This window comes from Tenrec ecaudatus, chromosome 4, assembly GCF_050624435.1.
Source record: "Tenrec ecaudatus isolate mTenEca1 chromosome 4, mTenEca1.hap1, whole genome shotgun sequence".
NCBI lineage: Eukaryota > Metazoa > Chordata > Mammalia > Afrosoricida > Tenrecidae > Tenrec > Tenrec ecaudatus.
Window position 1 is genome coordinate 118,072,933 of NC_134533.1, and position 14,269 is coordinate 118,087,201.

General features: G+C 56.7%; 1 long non-coding RNA gene across 6 annotated transcripts in view; it reads left to right on the top strand.

Moving 5' to 3' along the window:
- The window catches only part of LOC142445132 (uncharacterized), a 12,599-nt gene extending 1,632 nt beyond the window's left edge, over nt 1-10,967 (top strand). The window contains exons 2-6 of one of the 6 annotated variants that reach the window (XR_012783985.1): nt 725-857; nt 2,906-3,363; nt 3,774-3,840; nt 7,008-8,675; nt 10,745-10,967. This is a non-coding gene — a long non-coding RNA (uncharacterized LOC142445132). Of the gene's footprint in view, nt 1-724; nt 858-2,190; nt 2,348-2,827; nt 3,364-3,773; nt 3,841-7,007; nt 8,676-10,744 lie in introns of those variants that run through there. The other 5 variants (XR_012783987.1, XR_012783986.1, XR_012783984.1 and 2 more) reach the window with 5 other exon arrangements.
- The last annotated feature ends 3,302 nt before the right edge of the window (nt 10,968-14,269 follow it).

Here is a 14,269-nt window from a genome sequence, read left to right on the forward strand (position 1 = left end):
TCTCGTCTTCTCCAGTACCCCACCCACATCCATTATGCACTAACCTTCTCTTTATCATCTGCCCCTCCCATCAGACCTTGAGGTCCTTGAGGAAGGACCCAGGCAGATTCCTTCAGCTCCATCCTCAGCAACACTAAGCGAAACCTTTGTCTTCTCCAAAGAACTCTCTCTTGTTCTCAAGCAGTACACACACACACACTCCTGCAGGAGGGTAGATTCCAGGGCTGGGGTTGGGGGGGGGTGATGCCATTTCACTGCTGGCCACAAATGGGTGAGACGGATGTGACAGTCCTATTGTACAGACAAGGAGACAGAGACCCGGGTGTGGCATTTGGAAAACAACTGACTCAGGCCTGCACAGTTAGGAGGAAAACCCAGTAGAATGAGGGTCTCCTCATCCCTGGATTTCGGGGAAAGATGATGCTTTCTACTCCCGTAACGAATTACAGTCTCAGAAACCCACAGGAGCAATTTTAGCCTGTCCTACAGGGTCACGATGGGTCAGAATAACTCGATGGCAGTGAGGTTGGTTGGTTGGTTTGTTAACTTTAGTGAGAAGGAGATTTCATCGCACGACTTAGGCCATGCTATCAGAAGAGACCAGTCCCTGGAGATGGACACCGTGCCTGGGAAAGAAGAGGAAGGCCGGACACAGGGGCTGCGGTGAGGGCTAGGAGTTCATGGTGAGGGTCCCACAGGCGGCGTTTCCTTCTGTTGCACGCAGGGTCGCCGCAGCCGAGGGTGGGGACCAACGTGTGGGTGCCTGACAACCACCCCTGGCACCCTAGCCAGGGCCGACAGGAGTCCGTCGACTCGATGCCAGGATGGCAGGGGGGCAGTCCTGGTGACCCTGTCAGGTAAGCACTGGGCTGATAGCCCCACGGTGGGCGGTTCAAAGCCACCAGCCACTCTGCAGGAGAAAGCTGAGACAGCTGGACCGTGTGGGAAACACTAGGGAGGGTCCGTGTGAGTTGAAACGGACTCAGGAGCAACAGTGTGGATAAGGACTTTCTCTGTACCTCACTGCCCACCCCGCCCAAAATGGGATTCCAACAGTTCCTACCAAAGTGTGAGACGGTTCCTTTCCTACCAGCAAGTGATGAGCTTTGCTTCCAAGGCAGGGCCACCAGCAGGCTTGTTTGTCCCACCATGCGGTTCTTCTACACTGTTCCTGACTTCCTTCTCCTCTGGTCTGCCTGACCACATAGCATCCATACCACCCAACCGAGGGCTTCAGGATGTTTCCTCTTCCCTCTCCTAGACGTGTCTGGTCTCTAGTACGAGATCCCCAGCGCTTTGTCTCTCGACATCACAGCAGGGCTTCAGTCACTGCGGGCCTGATGAATGGATGGTGATGCACTGCAGCTGGGCACTGCACGGGTCCCCTGGTGGCATAGTGACTATGTGTTGGGTTCTAACTGCCAGGTCAGCAGTTCAAAACCACTGGCTGCTCCTTGGGGAAAAGACAAGACTTTCTACTCCCATAGTGAGTGGCTATGAGTTGAAATCATCGCTCGATCGACCCGATGGCACCGAGAGTTTGACCTGGGGTGGGGGGAACAAACCCCCAAAGAAGAGAGCACCAGAGCTCTTTACACTTGGTGAGGACATCACAATTCACACCGCATTTTCCTCTACAATATTCCTCATATGCTCACGGCTTTTAGAGTGGGTCAAGAATCAACATTTGTGAAGCGCCTGCCAACCACTCACTGTGACACGCAACCATCACAAGCCTCGTGTTATGAAATGAAAACTGAGGCCAAGTGTGGCTTAGGTCTGATGTGGAAGACAACTGCAAGCCTGCTAGACCCCGGGGAAGCAGGAGCAGCTCATTTCCTCTCCCTTCTCCGGGGTTCTGCAGGGATGATGTGGGTCACAAGGAGGAAGGGCAAGCTCGAACAGGATGCTGATTGGAAGGGTCCACTCCACGTATGCGCATCAGTTTCCATCATTGCACAAGCCACTTGCCCAGTGCCCAGCTGCTGGACAGTACCATCCATCCCTCAGGTCTGCAACACGCCACTTGTTTCTGGAAATCCAAAGGCTTGCAGGAGGGACGTGCTAATGCTGCGTGGCACGGAGAGTGCTGTCTGAGTGATACATGTAAGAGGGCTCGGCCTGTCTGTGGAGCGGCCACGTGACACGTTCCCCCGGGTGGTGTTGTGACGCATTCCCCCAGTGGAGGCATTGGGAGTTGGGCTCGGGCAGCCACAAGTTCTGGGTGGAACCGGGAGAGAGCGAGTCTGAGAGCGCAGGGGAGGCAGGCGGCCCAGCGCTGGGATCCAGCGGCTCCCTCTACTGGCCGACTCGGGGAACCACCGCGTGCCTCCGTGTGGCCCGCCACGTATGTGTGTGTCAGTGTGTCCCGAGGATGTCACAAGTGTGTCACAAGTGTGTCAGTGAGGGTCCGGGTGTCGGCGCTGGTCACTGGACATGCCATCGTGGGCACGGGCGGATGCGGATGCTAGTTTGGGGCGCGGGGAGTGCGCCGGCCCACGCGGGACTTTCTTTCGGAACACCTGTGTACGCACGCAGCTACATCTTGTAACAATGTACTCCTCGGCTGGAGGGCCAGGGGAGGAGGCCGAGGCGGCGGGTGCAAGACGGCTACTTTTCTGAGACCGCGGCTCCCGTTTCTGGGTGACCAGGCGCTACTTGACCTGAAGCACAAACGGGGAAAGGTGGGAGGGGTCGAGGCCAGGGTCGCCGTTTCTGGGAGGGGGGTCGATGCCCTGAAGAAACGAGAGGCCCTAGAAAGGGTTAAAGTTGAGCCCCACGGTGACTTCAATCATTGGCTCTGGACACTGTCAATCAGCGTGTCCAGGGCGGGGTTTACGGGACAGATTTCAAACTCCTTGCGCCCCTCACTTGCCCCTCGTCACCCCCCCCCTTTTCACTTCAGGGCTCCCTGTTCCCACATCCCCACCTGGAGGGGGACTCCGTGCCCCGCGGGCCCCGGAGGAGAAGCGGCTCCAGGCGTCCTGGTTCCCCCACTCCCTCCAGCTGCCTGGCTTCCTGATAGATGGTGATGCTTATATAATAGACTTGCCGGACAGGATGGTGCCAGCGCTCCCGACACCGTGCCCCGCCTGGAAGCCTCCACCAGGGCCTGGCACCCGCCGCTCAGCGCCCGCTGCCCAGCCCTGCCGGCGCCCCCAGCGCCGCCCCATCGAGGAGCGGGAGACCGGAGCTGCCTTCCCCGGTGGCCCGGGGCCGCGTCCGAGGATGGGCCGGGCGCCAGACTGGGCCCGCGGCTCTCCGCGTCCGCCTGCGGAGGGTGGCCGGACTGGCTCCGCTTCCGGATCGCGGAGTCCACCTGGCCCCCTCCAAGCCGGAGCTTAGAACTGGGAGCCATCAGAGGTGGGGAGACGGGGCCAAGATGTGAAAGGGAAAGGAGTTTGGGAAAGAGGGGAGGTGGGCGGTGAAACGCGAGGCTCGCCGAAGGGGCTGGCGGTGGCGGGGGGGAGGGACTCTTATCCTGACAAGGCTCCCGCCTTCCCCGACTGGAGGGTTTGGAAAAACTGAGCAGGCAGCCAAGGCTTGGCTAGAAATCCTGCAGCCCACCCTCCAGGGGACACAAAGCTGCAGGGCGGGAGCAGGCGCTGGACGGCAGCGCGACCGGGGAGGGCAGGGCCTCTGTTGGGGCTGGGGGCCCAAGGGCCAGGTCCCTGGGGAGGGGGTTCCTGGCGCTGTCTCCCAGCAGTCTGCTTCCCTTCCCCCCCCCCCCGGCCTCCTTCCCCTCCTCCTCCGCTCCCCCCACCGGGCTCCAGACTTGCAGAACGCGGGCAGACTTAACTCCTGGCGCGCCAGCCGGGTGGACTCCGAAGTCGTGACGCGGTGAGCACAGGAAGGGGGGAGGGACTCGGGCACCCCACTCCCACCCACGGCTTAACCCCTTGTGTCCCGGAACGCAATCCGGAACTGGAGCCCGTCCGAGGCGCGGGAGGCCATCTGACGCACACAAAACCGGCCACCTGACGACCACACAGTCCACTTTGCTCCCTGGCAAAATCGGAACCGCTTTCCCTCCTGCCGTCCTCCTCGGCGGCTCCGTCCATTCTTTGGCCGGCCCCCCACCACCCCCGACCCCGTCCCCGGGGTATTGCCGGCGCTCCCGACCGCTGAGAAGCTGCAGCTGCGGGGGAGCCGGAAGTCTGGGTTCTGTGGCTGCCTCCGCCCCTCCTCGGGGGCGCTGCGAAGGTGACCACAGCCACGCCGCTCCGACCAGAGGGTCGGGTTCCTGAGAGGACAGCGGCTCCCCGGAGGCCGGAGGGGCTTACCTGCCCGGGTCAGGCTAGGACAAGGGTCAGTGGAGGGAACTGGACACCCTGCCCTCGCATCTAAACAGTGCCCCCAGCCCATCACATGTGCCCCCCGGTCTGCTACCAATGCCTGCCTGCGCGGGGGCGGCGGGAAGGCGCTAACGGGGCGCCAGGCCGTCCGAGCGAGCCCCGAAGGCAGGGCCCGCGCCGCTCCAGGTGCGCGTCGGTGGGACCCGAGGGCCGCCGGGCGGCATGGTTCCTGCCCCCTGGCGGCTACATCGGGCTCCGCAGCCGCCCGCCCGCCCGAGCCGTCCCGACACTGGTCCTCCAGCGGGAAAGGTATCCCTCTGGGAAGGGAGGCTGGGAACGTGGGCCATGGCGGCCCCTCCCCCGCCCACTCGGGAGGGAGGAAGGCTGCCCCCCCACTGCAGAGCCTCCTCCAGGGTCACTAGTTAGAGATCCCAAACGTCCAGGCACCAGGGGGGGGGAAACCTCCGAAGACACAGACCCTTTCCCCTGGGGATGCTCCATTTGATCCAGGGATCAGGAGGGGGAGGATACCCCTCGCCTCCTTTTTTTCTCTCTGTCCCAGGCCTTCCCAGAGCCCCCCAGACCCCAGACCCAAACACACACCTACAAGCTACCTGTCACACTTCAAAGCTCCTGTCCCCTTCTGCTTCCTTCCTCTCCAGCTGAGCTGCCTTTAGGTTTCTTCTTTGCATTAAAAGACCCTTCTTGAGGAATTTGAGGTGCCCACAGCCACTTCCACTTTTCGCCAGTATGGCCTAGACTTTCTTATCTACCCTGAAGCCCAGTCAGGTCAGGCAAGCCCACAAACACAAAGAAATGCTTTTTTCCATTTTTATTTATTTTTTTCCCATTTTTAATGCCTTACTTCCCCATACTTCCCATGATCCTCTGTGAAGACTTGCCTTTGCATATGTGGGGCCCTCATTGTGGGCCGCTTCCACCCTTGGAAGCTGTGAGCCCTTCCTGCCCACCCCAGTCCCAGCTTCTCTTCCTTCAGCGGCTGTTTGTTGGGGACCTACAGGATGTCCGGAACTAGACCAGAAACTGGGGGTACGTTGGTGAGCAAGACAGGTCTGTGAACAGGTGGTTTCAATGCCATGTGCTAACTGTTCATGATGAGGCCCCTGAGAGCACGTCGGGGACACCTATTCGGGACTTGAGAGTCTGGGGGAAACATCGGAGGTGAGATTTCTTGTAGCCTAACGCATCGTGCTGCCCAGATAGCTCATTTCCCTGGGAGCTAGAGAGAGACCAGACCCCAACAGGGTCTCTGCAATGTGAGAGGCTTCTGAGACTGCATTCTCAAATACTTCTCCTAAATTCTCCAAGTTGCTAAAGAAGAAAGACTGGCTTGTGGGTCAAGAGCCTGCGGCTGGGCTTAGTCATTCCCACTTGTGGGCCTCAGGTTCTCCAACAAGGAAGTTGAATGCATTTATCTCCATGATTTTTTTTTCCACCTTCAAAAACTCCAAACTCACTGTCCTTGAGGCCATGCTGACCCATAGCGACTCTTCCGGACAGGGTGACACTGCCCCTGTGAGTGTCTGAGACTGTAACTCTGTACAGGAGTAGAGAGTCTCGTCTTTCTCCCCGTTTTGCAGCATAAAGAGTAAAGGGGACAAAGTAGACAAGGTGGCATAGTGAACTGCTAAGTTCAAGGTCAGCAGTTCAAAACTACCATCTGGTCCTCAGGAGAAAGACCAGGCCCACAAAGAGTTGAAATCTCAAGCCCACCGGGGCCAGTACCCTGCCCCACAGGACTGTCGTGAGTTGGAGCCCACGGGATGGCAGTGACTGAGTCCGGGGACAAAGGAGTCTATGCCTCCAGGAAAGATCTCAGTGGCCAGGCCCAGAAAGCCACAGCCATTCCCTACTGCCTGCTCCTCATGCCTTGCATTAGCCTGGAAGTCCTGCGTGCCGAGGACACCGCCTTCTTGTTATTGGTGAAAGAGCACAGTCCCTTGAGATGGCCCCAGGAGAACGGAGCATGAGGCACCGACCCGGATTTATTTCCTGGTGCATTAATTTGCTCTGGTCTGATGAATTAACTAGAAAGCTGGTATTTAAGAGCTGATATGTTCACAGAAAGACTGAAGCACAGAGGGGTGAAAGGGCTTGTCTACAGTCACGTGACTGACGAGTGGTGGCTGGAAGAGATAGATGCCTGTGGTGGTGGTGGTGTGCACCTGTGTCATCCTCACAAGCACTGCTGTTTGGTCGCCTCATTCCCAGTCCAGCCTCTTTCCACCGCTGTGACACTTGCTTCCAACTTTCCATTGGATTTCTCCCTGCGTCTGGCTGACTTCCCTGTGAGGCCATAAGATATGGAAAGGCAGGCTGGGCCTCCTTATCTGGACATCCCAAGGCCTGGACAGCTCGGAGCTGTGGGAGGTACGGAGCTGTGGGAGGTACGAGGTACGCTTGCTAGGGGCTCTCAGCCCTTATCTCCTCTCAGGACCCAGGAGAATAGCCTGTTGCTCTTTGGCCCAGCCCTGGAATGAGGACACAGCCCCGGGCTAGAAATCTCCCCAGGCCCAGCCTGACTGAAAACCTGCTCTGTGACTTTAAGTGAGCTGAGTCACCCACAACCCTTTGACCTCCTAGACTCCAGGACCCAGAGCACTGGTCCTTGGAATCTGAGATTAGGAAGTGGTTTTGAAAGGCAAAGTTCTACAGTGAGCTGAACCCCTAATGTTTTCTGTCTCTCTGCAGGATCTCATCTGCTTTGTCCGCAGGCACTGGGGTGCTGCTTGATAGGGTGCCTATGGGCCTGTGCTGCTGTGCCCTGTGAGAGTGACAGGAGTTTGCAGCCCAAATACCAGAAATGATCTACGAAAGGAACTCTACCAGACTTGTAACCCTTGACAGTGACCCAGTTTATAAGGCCACTTGTTCCAGCTCCCAGGCGTCCCACTCTGCCCCACCGCCCAGCAGTGTGAGTCCCCTCTGCTCTCACTGTCTCACTGGCCTTTAGCCTCTAGAGTCTATTGCCCCCCTTTTCTCCCAGTCACTGGCCACAGGCGCATCCCCCCCCCAACACACTCACAAAAACACACCCCTCCCCCTGCTCTTCCAGTACTCTCTCCCCACTCCTTCCCTCCCCCTTCGGCATTCCTAAAGCCCAGGAACTCAGCAGGCCAAGATTTCCAGCAACAGGTGAGGGATAAAATTATCTTAGGGGAGAGAAGCAAGGGCAGAGGAAGGCTGCGGACAGTCACCCAATAAAAAGTCACGTTTTTCTTCTGGAACAGATCCTACCTGCCCTCCAGGAGCTTTTAAGGAAGGGACAATTAAAGACCAACAAACAAGAGGCTAAACAACGAAAGGGCTTGGAGTGGAGGCCGTCAGTCAGGGAAGTGTTTTTTCTGAGAAAGAGGTGACTGATCAGGAGTGAAAGGGCACAGAGCCCCAAAGAAGCAAAAACTGTCAGAGAAGGAAACGGCCGCAGATCCAATGGCTTCGCACGGCCTCTTCCACGGCTGGACGTTTGGGTGGAGGGAGGAAACCCGTGGCCAACAGCACCTCTGAAGTCCACTGGGAAACTAAGGGCAGAGTGTAAGCCGACAGCGGTGGGACCAGGCTGGAGGAGGAGGGCACGATGTGAAATCGCTGACTACTGCCCATGAGCTGAGCAGGCCAGAGGGCTGCGTGGAGGTTCGAGGGTAAGGCCCAGAGTGTTGATGGAAAACCATAGAAACCTTTATTAAAGCAAACGATCAACACTCCTGTGTCATGACACAGCCTTGTCTGGGTCTGCCCTCCCCTGGGGGCGATGCTCCCCCTTCCCGGAGCTTCTACTGACACCCTGCCCCAGCAGCACATGGAGGAGGAGGACGTCCTCTGGGTCTCAGCCCTGTTCGCTTTCCTTGCTCTTGAGTTTGGGGAGCCAACAGAAGTGCCAAGGGGGAAGACCTGACAGCCCAGCTCAAAGAACGAGCAGGTGTTCCGACTTGAAGGAAAAGCAACCAAAACACCCAGCCGCCTCCAGACGCTTGCTGGCCCTTCTCCCCAGATGCAGTGGGGTTTGGTTTCCCTTCGTGTTTAGTAAACCTTCCTAGGAAGCCCCTTGGATCTTCCTGTTTCTTGCAAGCGAAATCTCTCGTGACCCAGCCTGCCTTTGAGTCTCAAGAAACAGTGGCCATCCCCTTCTGAGCTGACCTTCCCGCCACTGTTGGACCTCAGCTGACCTTTCCAAACCACAGTTTCAATAGGATCTCGCCCCGGAAGACACCTTGAGGAGACTGGCAAGGGTCTGCATGAGAGAGCTCGCCTGCAGCCCTGCATTGCTGACAGATGCGTCCCCCAGCGTCCTTCTGGAAGAAAGCTGCTCCGGGTTCCAGGGCTGAGTCGGGGAGCGGAGCGGGCTTTGTGGTTGATCTGGTCTGTTTACTTATGAATGTTTTCACCCCTCCCCGCCACGCCCCTCAAGAGAGAGGGAAGCCTGACCAAACTTTTGACCAGATCCCCGAGATAGCTGCCCAGTGAGCTCAAAGGTCTGCCTAGCAGCGTCTGGGCATCTTAACCACCAGCCAGCCAGGGCCTGGGAGCGCCCCGCCTCCCAAGGCACAGCCACTCAGTGTCTGGACATCTGTTCTCACTTCCTTTCAGTTCCGCTTCTCTGCTGGTGGTCGCCATGTATTAGTCCACTAGACCCCTCCTGGGGTCCCACATGTAAGTCCGCGTGGCAGCTCTCCAAGTACTGCCGTGTGACGGACTCCTGACTCAACAGTTTTCTACTCAAAACACATCCCAGTCACCAGGCAGTCACTCCCATGATGACATCTGGCCAGCTCCACGCAAGGCTGGACCATTGTCTTCTGCGCTATGGGAGACACTATATCTCTGTTAATGTAGCTTAGACAGGAATGTGCTTTTGGCAGCCAGATCCTGCCAGGGACAGACTCTAAACGGGGGTCCTCAAACTTTTTAAACGGGGCCAGTTCACTGTCCCTCAGACCCGTTGGAGGGCCAGACTCTAGTTTTAAAAAAAACAAAAACAAACTATGAACAAATTCCTATGCACACTGCACATATCATATTTTGAAGTAGAAAAACAAAACAGGGCAAAAATACCTGGATCCATGTCCTCGGCGGGCGGCATGTGGCCCGGCTGGAGTTTGAGGACCCGGCTCTAAACCAGAGGGGTCCATTGCAGGCTGCCCTTTCCTTTTGACCCGAGACTAGAGTGTTGCCAGGTAGTGGTCTCATTCTGTTCTGTTTGCCCGTCCTCCAATGGAGGGGGTTTCTCAATTCTTGCCCTGTCTTTCCGAGGGCTTCCTAGTCCTCTTGGCTTAGTAGTTGCAAAAGCGTGACACTGTGTCTCCCTCAAGCACACACGGGTTGACACCAAAGCCACGTCACCTGAAGGAGCAGCAGAGAAAGGGTTTAGTGGTTGGGGGCCAGGGGAAGGCCAGTGCCGGAATTCTCACCTGTCCAATTGCAGAAGACCAGAGGTGAGTTCCCAGAGGAGTCACTGCCCATGGTCAGTGGGCGGTTGCATGTTGCTCTGCTGGTGAGCTCGCTGCCATGGAGCTTTCCCGTCAAGACTGATGCCGAAGCAAGGGCCCCTGGGTGAAGGGGTCCCAACCGTCCAAGCTGGCCGGCAGCGTCTATTCCGCTGTGCACACCACCACCGCGAATAGCGTGCCAACCCCTACCGGCAGCAGACAACAACGGTCAGGTTAGGCTCAGGTGGCTAGCCCCAGACATGTCATGGGAAACAGGTCGTGGGAGAGGAAGAACAGGGAAGGAGCAGAAGATGTTGAAGTGGAAGAGTCATGTAGGAAAGCTTCCGGAAGAGGGAAAGACAGTCAAGGCAAACACGAGCCTTGGGGCCATGCAGACGGGGGTTCCAGCTCTGGCTCTAGAGCCGGGGTCCAGTGAGCGACCCGGAACATCTTTCTTCTGTAACCTGGGCTCCACCGACTCTGTAGACTAGCAAAGAGTAAATGAGATGACAGATGGGAAGTGACGAGTGTCCAGCAAAGGAGCCTGTGGCTCCATGGAAGGAGCCCTGAGCCTGGTGACACGGGTTATGCACTGGACTGCTTGCCAAATAGTCAGCAGTTCGAATCCACCATCGACTCCGGGCGGGAAAGATGAGGCTTTGCACTCCCATGAAGAGTGACAGCCCTAGAAACCCACTCTGACTTCAGAACTCACTCCGTGCCTCCGACCCCAGGGACGGGCTAGAACTGCCCCTGTGACTTTCTGAGACCCTCACCGCTTTTGCTTTTTTTCTCTGATGTTTACAAACATTTTACTCATTTCATTAAACTGTCAGGTTCCCAGCTATATTACACAGATACAAGCGAGGTATTCCGGGTTAGTGCGGGATCCAGTGGGGGACGTGGGCCTTGGAGAAAGCACGTACTTCAGTCGGGGCTGCAAGGAGAGCCTGTGCAGAGGACAGCCATGTTCCAGCACTGACAGCTGCTTTTTGTTCACAGGTGAGACCAGAACTGTTGACGGGAGCAGAAAGCCCTGTCTTTCACCCGAGGAGCCGCTAGTGGTTTTGAACTTCGAACCTTGCGGATCAAAGCCCACCGAGTAACCACTGCGCCACCGGGGCTCCAGATCCCATTGAAACAACCTAAATGCCCATCTGTTGAAGAATGACTAAATAAACTCTGGTGGGCACACACGCCCCATTAAAGACTACAGATGAAACACCTCACGTCTCAGGTGGATTTGGAGAACAGCTTGCTGAGTGAAGTTAGTCAATCACAAAAGGGCAGTGTTACCAATTAAAAAATCAAATCAAGCAAAGGTTCTCATACCCAAAGAAACCCACTTTGATAGTTACCGGGGTGGGGGGGGGAGGCAAGGAAGCAGAAGGAAAGCAGGGGTGGAGGTGGGGGGAAAACAGGTGCTAGCCTGGGGGAAGGAAGAGGACCAGCTGCCCAGAGAGGAGGATGGAGAGTGGAGGGAGGGACACTGGGCAGCCGCTGGGAGAAATGAGAAGTCGTTTAAGTTGTTGGATGCAAAAATGATGATCTGATATGTAAGCCCTGTCTGAATTCACAATGAAAGTGTTTGTTTTTCAAAAAGCGAGAGAGGCCCCATGTCTGACAGCAGAATATACTTCTAGGTGCTGGTGAGAGGCGCCCTGTAGGCTGTAGTGAGAGCCAGGAATGCTTTGCTGGACCTCAGCCCAAGGTCATATATGGAATGGCATACAGACAGAAGAAGACACAGATGCATTTCCAAGAGGAAAACTGATACACTCTTGGTTCTGGCTAGTGAAGGCAGAGAGAGAGCTCTAGATAGGTAGCTGATAGATAAATAGACCTAGACAGACGGATAACAGATAATGCCCAGGCTTTTAGACGGGCTAGTGACAGGGACGCCCAAATAGGAAGGAGGTGGGCTCCAAGGTCAGGGTCATTGGACTTCCCAATGGCCATAAGCCTGGAGCAGATCTGGGACTTTGGGGCAAGAGAAATCAGTCAAATGTAGGTGTTGGGAAGCACCCCATACCAGTGGTAGCTGGAGGTGTCTGTGTAAGGTCTGTGTAAAGAGCACTCTATGAGGCACCCCCAGAGCCCCTGACCGCACTCCGGGCTGGAGCCCCCTGGGTAGCCCTCCCTGCCCGCTGTCAGCCCCTCACACACCAAGGAAAGACATCTGCTCAGGGTCCACTGGTCCCGAACCCTGTCCCTCCACGACGCTCCACTTCTGCCCTGAGGTCCCTGGGAGTACAGGGTCTTGTCCAGCCAGCAGGCCTTGTTGTCTGAGAAGGGAGGACAGGAGGCTGCAGAGGAGCAGAGACCATGGAGAGGCACAGAGGTGGCAGGAGATGGAACACCAGCACCCTGTGCACGTGGACGCGCGGGCTGATGGAGGAGGAGGACACGGGGAGATGGAAGGAGGGGGCAGAAGGGAAGGTTTGCTGAGAAACTGATGAAGTGCAACTGAGAAAACTGTTGCCATGGTGACGGGTCCCGAGGAGGGTGGAGGAATATAAATCGGATTATGAGTAGGGAGAGGGGAGGGGAGTGTTCAAGGCCCAGAGGCAGTCCCTGGCCAGAGCCTCCCCTCCACACCTCCCCTCTGCAGGAGAAAAACAGGTCTCCCAGGCTGGAGCAAGGGGTGCAGGGAGCAGAAGGGGGGGTGGTGGTGGTGGATGGGTATGTGTGTGTGTATGTGTGTGTGTCTGTGTGTTGGGGGCAGTGGGTCTGGCCCTGACATACTCTCCCCTCCCTTCCACCCAAGAGTGAAACACAGAAACAGATCTGTCTCCCCACCCCCAAGTGCCTCAAGACCGCTGGGAAAGAGTGCTCCTCCCCATCTGCCTCTTCACCAGAGCCCCAGGGAGAGGGGGAGGAGAGAGAGAGCCCCCTTACCAAGTCACCCTGGGTCATCCAGACCCCACCGTAGTCCTGTGAGGCAGATGTTAAATGACCAGAGTCGATTTGGGTCCAATTTGTCTGGATCCCTCTGAGTCAGAGGAGAGCTGTATGCTTCAGGGGCTCAGTTTTTCAGCAGTAGATCGCCAGCCCTTTCTTCCTGGGCACTCCGAGCCTTTTGGGGTGCCACAGCCAGTTCCCCAGCTGCTTGCACTGCTTGGGAACTCGAGGGTAGGCAGGGTTGGTGCAGTGGCCTTCAAGTCCAACACACGTCACCAAGCCGATGGCTTCCTCAACGTTTCCAGGTTGGGACCTTGCAGCAGCAGAGAGCCAGGCCTGCAGGGTGGGCTGGAAGGACCACCCTTGGGTGGCCCCACTTAGGGATGCCTGAGGTAGTATTACCCCTTCATTTGCAGACAGGAGGCTCAAATCAGGAGCAGGAAACCGGATTTCAAACCAGTTAATTCTGCTTTGAGCTCCTGCTGAGACTATGTATCTCCACGCCGGACAGATGGAATCAGAATGTGCTGGTTCTGCCCTAGTAAGATCTACACAAGAATCTCCTGGGCCCCAGGGCCCTCCTTTCAACCGAACAATCAACCGTGAGCCTGTACAGGAGCGGGCCGCCTCAGCTTCCTCCCTGTGGGTTTGAACCACCAGGCCTGTGGTTGGCAGCCCGACGCTCACCCCACAGTGTCACCAGGGCCCCTCCAACAACAGGCAGGGGCTAGAAATGGGCACTCACACCTCGGGGACTTACCTGTTCCTCAGCTAAGGTTAGAGGCTGCGCTTATCCCAAAACAGAGACCAGAAGGCAGGGTGACAGGGTCAAAAATGCCGCAAAAGGAAATGGGAATCCAGGTGTGTGCATGTGTGTGCGTACATGCATGTGTGTGTGTGTGGCACATTGTGGGGAATACAGCCAGTGTCAAGGCACGGAATGCTACATGAGGATTAAACTATGGGATTATGGGTGCAAAATGGATTTGCTCTGAAAACCTTAACCTAAAGCATAAATTTTTTTAAAAACTTATTTTATTAAAAAAATCACCTGGGGATCCTGTTACACAGATGCATTTGGATTCAGTATATCCGGGATGGAAACACACTTTCTCAGCAGGGAGTCGAACTCCTGCCCTCGTGGCTTCTGGTTCTGAGCCCTGGCACATCTGGTCCAAAGCCCTTTCCCTTCTAGTCCCTTCTCCCTCTTCAAGGAGGCCCCTGCATGGAGCCAGCTCCCCACTCCCAGGTTTTCTTATGTCCTGGGAGTGGGGAGGCAGCCCTGCGGACTCAGTGGGGTCTACTTGGGGCCAGTCAGCCACTCAGAGGGAGAAAGATAAGGCTTTCTACTCCCATTAAGAGTTGCCGTTTGGGAAGCCCACGGGGCAGTTCTACCTTGTCCTGTGGGGTCGCTGTGAGTAGTGAGTTGTTTGGGTTTTTAGTTCAGCAGGACCAGAGCATCTCAGGGGACATGCTAGTGCTGGGCATTCCCTCCATTTGGGGACACGAAGAGAATGGGGGAGGCCTGAGGTACATTTGTCACAGCCAGACAGACACTAGACTGGTTGGGAGTCTCTGGAGAGCTCTGAGGTGCTCAGAGCTCTGGTCTGGGGGTGGGGTGGGGAG